This window comes from Harmonia axyridis, chromosome 4, assembly GCF_914767665.1.
Source record: "Harmonia axyridis chromosome 4, icHarAxyr1.1, whole genome shotgun sequence".
In the NCBI taxonomy this organism is placed as follows: domain Eukaryota; kingdom Metazoa; phylum Arthropoda; class Insecta; order Coleoptera; family Coccinellidae; genus Harmonia; species Harmonia axyridis.
In genome coordinates this window covers 10,747,901-10,760,048 of record NC_059504.1, presented here as the reverse complement: position 1 = coordinate 10,760,048, position 12,148 = coordinate 10,747,901, and the positions used below count along the sequence as shown (strand labels likewise).

At 35.6% G+C, this 12,148-nt stretch overlaps 1 protein-coding gene across 3 annotated transcripts in view; it reads left to right on the top strand.

The window, feature by feature from the left end:
- LOC123678984 (neuroligin-1-like) overlaps positions 1 to 12,148 on the top strand; it is a 260,712-nt gene that overhangs the window by 183,355 nt on the left and 65,209 nt on the right. The window lies entirely within an intron of this gene.

Sequence of the window (12,148 nt, the reverse complement as noted above, 5' to 3'; positions counted from 1 at the left end):
TGATAGGATTTCTTTTTCTGTCAGAACTTAAAGCCACAATTTGGTTTTTCACATTGCATCAGTTGAAGAATATCTCCTTTCGGCCATAAGTTCAGAACGCAAACCCCAATCTTTTTTCAGTTTTCTACCGACCCTAAAAACGGAGTTATCTTTTTTTGAAACACCCTGTATTGTCATGAATTAGATTGGGCCGAAGGATATAGTAATCAAACGTGAAAGTCTTATTCTGAATATATATTGATGAAATATTTGATTGGTGAAAAACATAACGTGCTCTTTGTTCAATCCCTGTACTTTGGATGATTCCATAAACTAACTTCAACACATTCATTTCGAATCATTCCTACCCATTCATCTCAAGTAAAACTTAGCAGCGAGATGCAGCTCTCTTCCCTGAATAAATCATATCATTTCAGTTATCTCTCGACCAAGACAAACAAAAGACGAAATAATTCCGATGAGAGACATTCTCGCTAAAACTCCAATACTCGCAATTAAATATTCAATGAGGTCAGATGATTTCGGTCGAGCCGGCTGTGGAATATTCAACGAAATTTTCCCGTAATTGGATTTCCTTCTAGAACACTAGCGAAACATCCATATTTTATTATCGTATCGGAAAAATCTTGAAAAGAGCATCTGGAATAACGACCTGAATACTTCAATTTGGCACAATGTCTGATTCGGTGCTGGACTTCGAGTGCAATTCTTCGGATGAGATTTGTCGACCTGGTTACGGTAGAAGAGGAACGAGATCTTATTGTCCTGAGCATTCTTCTTCTTGTCGATTTTTTTTTTTTTTTGTTTGGACATTGCGATCGAAACACCAGATATATCGTTATGAAATGCTGCTATGCCAATTATTTTGCTATAACAGGTACATCTATAAGAAAATAAGTCGAACAATAACTGAGCTTTTAAGCTCTCGTTCATTCATTTGAGACCAGAAAGCTATTAATATTCAGGGTATTCCTAAACTGAAGGTAAAAAGGAAAATGAGAGATTTAGATACTCAAAAAAAAGTTGAATAAACATGGACCCGCAAACTTTTTGTTCTCGAGATACGAGGTGTTTCTTGTACTCTTACTTTTTTATGATGATTATATCAGTTTATCAGATCTTCATTAATCTTCTATGCAGAATGGGTAAATGAGTGCTAAAACTTATAATCAATTTATTCATCTTACTAACTGGATCTTTATGATAATTTGGATTTTCCCCAGAATTACTACAGGATTGTTTGAATTCTTTTTCTAGAAATCGGTAGCAGGTACAACAAAATTTCGAGAAATCAAAAAGTGTAGTACCTACTGGACCAAAGTTTTTTCACAGGTTGCTACCATTAGTCCATCAAGAAAATATCTATATGCCGGATTCAAGTTGAAAATCTTGTGAAAGGAGAAATCTTGAATCTTGAAAAAAATATGTTTACAGAACTTTTTTTCCAAAATGATCCTTGGAATGTTTCGTTTGCGTTAGTATCTAAAATTCAGGAATACTCTGTTTAGATACTCCAAGAGTTCAATTGGCGCATAAATAAATGAGTGCTCAAAAGATCCTGCGTGTGATTTCCTCATTTACTCGGTATTCTGTTTTAATTTGCTAAAAACCTGATGACGCAAAAAACATGAATTTTCTCATGAAGCTTACAATTGTAATTCAATATCAACTTAAAATCACGACATCATCGGTTTTTTGATCTCGAAAATATTGACTGAATGTATTCGAAATTTTTCTTGAAGTTTTTATGATGCATGTTACGCAACCAACATTTGGCACAAAGCTTCATATCCGATTGCAAATCTTAACTCGATCGTAAAACCATTTCGGAAGTTTTCATTCAAACAAAAACGACAATCAAATACATTGTAACAAAATGTTAAAGAGATATAGGGTACCCTCAAAAGCCAATTTATGTCAATTTGTCCCTTATAAACTATCATAATATTCATACAATCATCTTGAAACTTGAAGGAATGGTTGAATGCAATCCCGCGAAAGTTTTCGATAAAAGGAAATTCCAGAATAAAAACTTCATGAATATTTAGCGAACAAACCCGAAACCAGCGCATTCGCCATTTTGTACTGAATAATTTTTGTATGGTTCAGATGAATTAACCAATGGATTCAATGTTCCCGAAGAGTTTGTAGGGATGATATACTCTTTATAGTTCAAGATATTCAAATTGTTTATTATTTCAAAATCTTCGCCCATCGGTAACCTTGGTTCTATCAATATTACTCAATCTATAAAATTATTTATCACTCTAATCATTTAAGGTCGCACACAAATTTGTATCGAAAAATATGCATTCTGTGGAATTCCATCCATCAATTCTATCTCTATTCTTCGAATCGAAAAGAGTATAATGCGAAATTCTCCAGAAATCTCAATCGCTTTGTGTAACATAGTCTTCAATCGATCGAAGTAAATCTCCATTTCATCCCAATAGCATTTCCCTTTCGGAACGTCCGCGAAGGATGGAAACTGCGGAATAAAAATGAAACTTAAAAGCGGCGAGGCAAAGTGGCTATCTTAGGATCACTCCTCTGGGCCATAAATGCATACAGTGGATAAAGTAAACATCAGTTTTACTGGCTGCCTTTTTTCATAAAAAAAAACAACAACCTCTTCACCTGCGAAACCCAAAAGAAGGGGTGAATAATAAAAAAACAGACTCTCCTTCAACGTGAGCAGATTGAGTCGCTTAGATCGTTTTAAGGCTAACCCTATTTCCTAAAATAGAAGTCAGTAACTTCTTCTCCAAGTACATAGGCGTACAACTTTGCTTCCGCCGTTTTTTTCGGAATTCGAAGCTTTATTGTAGAAAACTAGATATACATTTATGATTCAAAGTATTGTCCATCGCTGAATACAATTTTCTCTCATCTTCCCGCCAGCGTACGAATCCTGCGTTGAAAAAACTGGTCATCTTTTGAAGCGATCCACGAATCGATCCAATTTTTACTTCTTCAAAAGACCGAAAGTGCTGGTCAGCCATGCCGTGTGCCAATGATCGAAACAAGTGATAGTCCGAAGGAGATTACATTCGCAACATAGGGTAGAGCATTGTCTTGCTGTAAAATCACTTCATCATGTCTCTCGTTCTATTGCGGCTGTTTGTCTTTCAATACTCGGCTCAAACACATTAATTGCATTGGATAACGATCATCTGTGATTGTTTCAGTCAGTTTTAACAACTCATAATACACTACGCCAAACTGGTCCCACCAAATACTGAGCATGACCTTGGAACCGTGAAAATTTCGGTTTGGCCTTCGACGTGGAACCATACCTTATAATATTCTTATAATTTTCTGTGCTGGAGATTATCATGATTAACCTATTTTTCGTCTCCAGTCACAATGCGATGCAGAAATCCTTTCCGTCCTTGCCTTGCAAGCAGCTGTTCACAAGCAAACAAACGCCGTTCAACCTCTTACGGCTTCAACTTGTACGGCACCCAATTTCATTATTTTTGCATCATTCCCATGACTTTCAGGCGTTTTGAAATGGCTTGTTGCGTTACTCCCGATCATCCTGCGAATTCTTGTTACGTTTGACACGAGTCTTGATCGAGTAATGCCTTCAATTCTGCATCTTCGAAAACTCTCTCTCTTCCACCGCTATGCTGGTCTTCGACGTCAAAATGACCGTTTTGAAGCGTTGAAATAATTCTTGGCACGTTCTTTCACTGATAGCGGCCTCACTATAGGTATTTGAGAGCTTCCGATGAGCCGAAGCCGCAGATTTCTTCATATTAAAGCAGAAAATTAAAGCCTTCTGCAAATGACGAGAATTTGGTTCGTAGACTGATATGTTTAATCGAGAATAACTTTATGATGCAGACACAAATCGACTTATATTTCGATGACGTTATGTTTACAAATACCTAAGCTTAGACGCTTAGTGTACGATATCTACGATCTATTTATTTCGACTACCACTTACCGATACAGCAATCTTTTGCAAAACGCCGGAAGCAATGTTGTACACCTAATAATGCCATTGTAAAAAAAATAGGGAGAAGATTTTTGAGAATTTGAATTTGATATCGATATAAGTGAAGATAATAATATTAAAGAGGTTCAAATTGGAATTTGAAGTTGGAATTGTAAAGAATTTGGAGTTGGAGAGGAAAATATAAAGTTATTGGAAGAAATTGAAATATGGAATAAGAGTATGTAAATAGAAATTACAATAATAATAAGTATTAATAGTAATTCGGATAAAACTGTTGAGCTTTTTTCAAGTATGATATCAATTGCCCAGCTTTATATCAATCACGTATGGAAATTCCATTCAAAGTTAACAATTATAATTCACGGTATTTGTTGAGAACGGACAAGTCAATGAACACATTACGTGCTAGTTAAAATTCTAGTTGAAACCGAATACCAGCGAGTACAATGAAATGAATATTTATTGGATCAGATTTATTCCATAAAATAATTATGCGCTGGCGTTTCAACAAAATGGCTCATGAGTCGTTTCGTTTATTTTCCGATCCGAAATAATTGGTGAAATATTGGAAATTCATATTTGATTACATTTCGGCATATTGACATTCAATTAAAATTAATGTCGTGAAATTTATTGTCAGGGTCAAGAAGTAATTGAAAACGAGATGAATTATGATCGAGAGCATTCATGCCATTTCAGAGTGTAAAACTTGTATTAAAATTGTATTAGGCCAATTGAAAAGTCCCCAGTCGGGTGCACACGTGGCGGTGCTAGTGTTAAATCCATATGATTTTTAGTTAGTACAAACCTTCAAACGATACGAGTCAAAATTTTGCAGCAGTCTGACCATTAGTTTGTCAGATATTGCGTTGTGAGTGTAGCTACTTTTGTTAATTTGAAAAAAGATGGAAAAAAAAATTTCGTGTGCTGATATAATATTGCTGTTTGAAGAAAAAAAATACAGTTGAAGCGAATCTTGGCTTGATGAAGCGTTTCCGGGGTCTGCACCAGAAAAATCAACCATCATTGATTGTTATGCTAAGTTTAAACGGGGTGAAATGAGTACCGAAGACGGCGAACGCAGTGGACGCCCAAAAGAGGCTGTCACCGACGAAAAAATCAAAAGAGTTCACAAAATAATTTTGAATGACCGTGAAGTGGAGTTGATCGAAATAGCAGACATAGTTAAGATATCATCTGAACGTGTACATCATATCATTCACGAATATTTGAACATGAGGAAGCTGTGTGCGAAATGGGTGCGGCGTGAGCTCACAATCGAACTAAAGCAACAACGTGTTCTGAGCAGTGTTTGAAGCTGTTTTAGTGCAATAAACCTGAATTTTTGCAATGGATGAAACATGGCTCCATCATTTCACTCCAGATTGCAATCAACAGTCAGCTGAGTGACTCCACACGATGCACCGAATCCAAAGCAACGAAAAACACAACAGTCAGCTGGCAAGGTTATGGCATCAGTATTCTGGGCCAGTCCATCAACTGCGGTTATTATATAGCGTTATTGGATCGTTCAAAAGCTGAAATCGTTAAAAAACGGCCTCATTTGAAAAAAAGGTGGTCTTTCATCAAGACAATGCGCCGTGTCACAAATCAATGAAAACAATGGCGAAATTGCATGAATTGGGCTTCGAATTGCTTCTGCACCCACCGTATTCGCTAGATCTGGCTCCCAGCGACTTTTTCCTGTTCTCATACCTCAAAAGAATGCTCGCTGGAAAGAAATTTAGCGGAAATGAAGAAGTGATCGCCGAAGCTGAGGCCTATTTTGAAGCGAAAGACAAATCGTACTACAAAAATGGTATCGAAAAGTTGGAAGAACGCTATAATTACTGAATTGCTCCCGAAAGCAACTATATTGATTAGTAAAATCGAATTTTGCCAAAAAAATGTGTTTTTCTATGGTAGACTGCGGACTTTTCAATTGGCCTGTTATGTACATTAACAACCAAGTTTTCTATCAAGTTGGTTCGTTAACAAGGCCTTTTAAGTGAAATTTGGGGCTGGAATGTGATGTTTTTGGTCGAAATGAGTTATTCAAAATAAAACTTCCATCGTGAATAGAGGAAACAGTGCCAGTTATTGATTAAGTATAAGTTTTTTTAGTATCAGAAGTCTTCTCCGAAAAATGAGTTACGTAATGAAATTTGAGTGGTGTGATGAGTTTTATCACGTAACGCAAATCGACCAAATTCAATAAATCAATGGTAGAATAGCTTCGAAATAAAGCAGTCGTAGATAAAAAGTGAAAAAGTGGACACAACATAACTGTAATTTAATTTTGATCTAGATGAATTTCTATAAATTGAAGACTGATTCAACCCAACAACAAAACTTAACACCAAAAAGACATTCCCAATACTCAACAACTTCCAAATGAAGTTCCACTCTGTATATTTCCAAAAATCCTAACCAAGTGATGAATGATGAACATCATCGTGAATTTATGTTTCATTATGTTTCGTAAATTCAGCAAAATTCAGATCCTCTTTATGATCGATGCTCTCATTTCTGAGAGCATTGCAGCAGTGTCGGATGTTGTGATTTCGAGGGCGCTCCTGTTTAACAGGAAGATTAATTCATCTCTTGTGCTTCTAAAGCGAGAGATTCTATCGCGCCTGCTATGCCCGTTTTTCCTTTGATTCCAGATTGGAGAGGTCTGGAATGGAATTATCATGAGGTGGGCTCAAAAGCGAGCGTAATTACCCCCGGAAAAAATAATGACTTAACTTTCAGATTTTCACCCTGTGTGAGACTCGTAATTTCGGTGGAATGCCGTCGCGAATGTACAGGGTGGCTCAGGGTTGCTCCGTCAAACGTTGAGGGTGGGTTATAATTTTTCTGACTTGTTTTGTTTTCAAGTTACACCAAAAATTGAATTTGATGAGAATTGTCATGTAAATCTTGTCGTTCGACGTTTTGTTTTCCTTTCAATTTCGAAAAGCAGCTGATCTCATTTTGATGGAATCTAACAATTTCAAACTTCGTGCAAAATTTTATTTTGATCGCCGAGAACAATATTTCCGTAACCAAAAACTAGAAGTGCTTGAAGATTTTGAAATCGATATGGAAATAGTTTATTCTAAAACAAGTTGCAGGATGGGCTCCTATTCCAACACGAATGCGAAATTGGGTGTTGAAATTGCTTTCTGCAACAAGTATTAGACGATATTTCAGTCAAGTTTCATGAAATATTATCAAAATTCAATAAAATTAAGATTAAACATCCTACTGACATTTCGATCGTATATTGGCAGTTGGTGTGACTGTTACAAAAATTGACAGATTAAGGAATTTCAAGTTGAATCGTACGTTTCGAATATTTTAATTATAATTATGCATTTAATTCGGGAATTATGTATGACGAAATCTATTTAACACAACCAGAATTAAGAGAAATTGCAAATAATGTCATAGATCATTTCACTAAATTCAAATTATATTACATTGACAATTGACGTGTGCTGAATTTTGATAGGGTAGACAACCACAAAACGAAAAAAATAACTGAAAGCAATGATGTAATGAGTTTACAGCACTGTATTAGAACTAGGTATTTTCATGTAAAAGTTGCTTTATTGATAGGACGTAGCGGAACTCATATACAGAAATAATGAATTGATCAAAATGTCTGAAACGATATTAAGATTATGAAGAATGAAACGATTGTGACCATTTCTGACACAAAACTCCAAGGAAAAGATATGTTTTTGTATAACTGCACCTTATAGTAACCTTGTGACATTATTAGAATATTCAACCATCTCATATTACAAACAAAAGTCTCCGTATCTCCTACTGAAAAGGTAAATGATCAATTTCGGCTTTGTGGTATTCACTTCCTTTTTCAAATACCTGAGAAATAACAATGTAAGAGGAGATTGTCAGCAATATTCCTTTTCAATGTTGATGGAGATATCTTAGATCTGAAAGAGCTGGGTAGATGGGAATCAAGTAAGGTTGCCAGAGGATATTTAGGATAAAATTTCAATCGCGCAGGAGATCTAGATGGAAGACGTTTTGATAAGAAATTTTTCAAATACTTGTGTTGAATGCATATCAGTTTCGGTCGTCCTTTAATATACAGATTCAGGTGAAGGGTTCAAGTAGCAGCTCGAAATTCGAGGGTGTTGAATCATCCGACTCAGAAGCAATGAAAATACCAGGCAAAGAATTACAAAGAAATCACCCTTCAATTCTGGATATTCTCAAAATATCCCTCTCATCAATCAGAAATAATTTTTATAATATCTAGATCAATTCAGTTTTATGAATTGGTAACTATCAATGTAATTTATTATTAGAAACTACAGAATAATTGTCTCCTATACTTTGATTTTATGTTCCTCATATTTATGAAGTAAAAACATAAAAGGATCTTAATATTGGATGATACAATAAAAACCCAATCTTCACTTTCCATGCCCCTTCGAATATTCTCACTTTCTAAAGCCTCATAAAGCTTCAACCCCGTAGAATTGATACGGCCCTGCCCAGAAATCAGATTCGTCTTCCATCGGGTACAATTTAGTTGCGCAGCCTTCAGCTAGCCCGGGATTTAATCTAGGAATCCCGTTTTTCAGCGTTTATTTGGTGGTATCGTACAGAAGCACACTATCGAAGAAAGGAGAAAAACACGTCAGTATTCCCCTGTGGCTTGAGGAGTTTAGATAGCGTTTCTGTATTCAGTTCTGTTCTCAAACAATGCTATCTGGAGTTTCGTGTTTGAAACTGGGAGGAGGAAAGAACCTGCAGTTCCACGGATTATTGAATAGCTGAGATGGTTCGCATTTTCCGAATTGTAGGAATCAGTTTCGGCGATGCAGACTACCAATCATTACTGCTCGAAATTCCTCTGACCTTAGAGTAGTTTGCTTAGTTTATAGCATTGTTGCCGAACGAGGGGGTTTTTCTAGAAGGAGGCAGTAAATATTAGCTCCCTATCCTCTTCTCATTCTTAATCGAATTGAATGATAGTAGATTATGTACTGGGTTTTTCATCATAATTTGACCCCCCCTTCAACGTTGTTACTAAAAGAGGTACAAAAAAATGTTTTCTACAAAAGTTTCACGAAATCGACTAGTGTTTTTCAAAATGATTTCACAAAACGAAATACAGAGTGAGCAACATATTGATTGCATCTTCATTCTTTCAAACGGAACCCCCTGTATATTTCTCTATATTTGACTAGCTCTTCTAATAATCAGTAATCAGTTTTCAAGAGTGAAGGCTGCGATAATTCAAAATGCCCTTTTTTGAGTTATTTCGTTGGCCATGATATATGTCATGCGCTTGTCATTGAATTTAACTATTCATCGAATATTCACTACACAGAAGAGAAAAAATTTGAAATATTTTCACATTATGTGAAGAACAATAAAAATAAGAGAGCTACAAGGAGAGAATATATGGAGTTGCATCCAAATCATCCAATTCCAATTGATAGTGAAAAACGTATGTTATATCGTTGCCAACGAGATAACTCAAAAAAAGGCATTTTGAGTTATCGCAGCCTACCACTTTAAAACTGATTACTGAGCATGCCAGGTGGTTCTTAAAATTTGAAACTCTGTGGTACTCAGAATAAGAGAGAGATAGGCCAAACATATGTTATATATTCGAAATCAGGGGAAAAAGAGCTAGTCAAATATAGAAAAATATACCATATGATAATTTTCGCTTTTCCTGAAGTGAAGTTCTCAGGTATTATAAAATAAAATCTATAAACCTCTCACAAATTCAGAGGTTATTGAAAATATCGAAATTATACAAAATATTAAACTGAACCTGAAGAAAAATCAGTTATACAAACTAATAAAAACGGAATAAACGGTTAATAAATTTACTAGCTGAATCAATATGAAAACCGACTAACGTTTCGGAATTTTGTATTTTTTATTACAATTTTTCCAATATCAATTTCTTTACATGTATCACTTATTTGCATTCGAGAACACCATAAAACACGAATAGATAGTTTTTCTGCTACAGAAATAGTAGGTCTCAGGTAGTCATAAATTTTTCCCTCTTACTCTACTGTGAAATGAATATGCAAATCAACAATTGAAATAGCAATTTTAGATAATTTTGTTTCATCTCCAGGTTGATGTTGTCGCCAATCGATATTTGATTACTTTAAATTATGAAGGCCAAATTTGACCTTTATGAGATAATAACTATGATTAAACAATTTTATTCTTTCTATATTTTTACTACCAGAAAGTCGATATTGAGAATTTAAGTATAAAATTGTAACCGCGGGGTTTCGAGCTCATTTTCATCTTCAGACACTGAAGGTCTACAAATGGAAAATAGTGTTTATATTCAACTATAGAGTTTGGTAAAAAAGGAGAAACTATTTCTTGAAGTTATGCAAATGTCTAGAATTGCAGGTATCATTCGAACGCGTTGAATATATTCGAATAACACAGCGCTCTTTGTTAATTCATAACTTTGACACTAATGAACTAATGAATCTTTCGTGATTAATGTACAATAGAAATGACTATGAACGTTATGGCTTCGACGCTTGAAGGAACTTATAGATGACCAAGCATTCTGGTGACCATATGTCAATTATCTACAGAGGACCCTACATATGTATATGAGAAAATTTATTGGAAAGAACATACAAAACTATTCAAGATAAGGGCGAAGACATATTATGGAAAAAAAACCATATAAACGTGACCACAAGAACAATGGAGATAAAACCTCATAAATATTAGAAAATAAGTCTACCAAATCTGTCTGCGAGCTGAGAGAAGACAAATTGTTCAGCGAACAAGGCTTTTTCTGTTATCTAGAGCAGCATAATTCGCGAATATATAACTTATAACTTAATTAATCGCATGATTAGACCAACAACCACGTCTGCTTATTATTGCCCTTCCCCGTTCACACAATAAGCTATCTTCGCTATCTGTGACGAGACAGCAGGACAAATATGCATTCCGGGGAAATTGCGCGCAATTGTGTACCTTGTGATAAATCCCGGCGTTACACCGAGGACAAACCAACCCAATATATCCGTCATAAACAGGGAATCCAGTTCTGAAAAACGGGATAGCTCTGGCGCGATAAACTATTAAGCCGACGGATCTCCGGCTGAAAATTTTAATTCAGCTCTATCTCCGACTCTAAACGGTCGCTGTTTTTCGACCGAAGCCAATTAAAAACTTTATGATTCTCTCACAAATCCCCAAACTTGGCGGACGGAAACAATTTAAAAAAGTCATTTGTGCAAGTTCTGGAGATCCGAGGCGCTCAAACGCCTCGTTTTGTTTGTGCAAGGACACCTCTCCACTCGTTCGGCAGCCTGTATTTATTGCAATTAGGAAGCAGATGCTTTTAATTGGCTTACTCTAATTTATAATCGCAGACAGTTATTATCTTTTTTTTTCATTCCCGGATTTCGGGTTTATCCAGAAAAGAGCTCTGCGGAGAGCTTTTGTTCGTAAATTAATAAGGTCTTTTGGTCGAGGAGGCAGGAAACTACGTCCGAGCTTTTTCGAATTTCGGCGCATTCCTGCAGACGTCGGAGCGATAATTTTCATGAATTAGGGGTAATTTCTAACACAACCCTCAAAATTTCTCTTTGCTCAGCTTCGGTTCTGTTGACTGTTTGTTCTTTCATGTCAGCCGAATTAAAGCTTTAATGTCGCTGTACTTCTATTACTTACGAAGACAATAGTTTCGTTCTAGATAACGCACATCCTTTGACCTAAGTTTTGCTAGGAAACTGTATATCCTCTTGATCAAACTAGTAGGATCTGTAAATTCTGAAAGCTCATCTGAGGAGTGGAATTATTTGAAATCGAAATTGCTATTGAAGTTTCAACTTGACAGCACTGAAGAGTTCTATAATGTACTAATAGATAGATACTTCTTCTAGTATAAGAAAATTAATTCTCAAGTCAATGCATTTCTTATTTCATGACTTAAGAGTGCGAAACATATTAATTGCTTCAGAAATATAATTCAGGATTGTATTAAAGGTGATAAGAGGATACTGAAGGTTGTGGCTCAAGTTTGAAGGTTGGAGTTTTAAGACAAAATGTAAAATAATCAATCGAATGCCTGAAACAGTACAGTAGAGATGCCGATGAAAGTTGTAGAATCAGATTATTGATATGTTTTATGATACAGACTGACATAAACCAAAA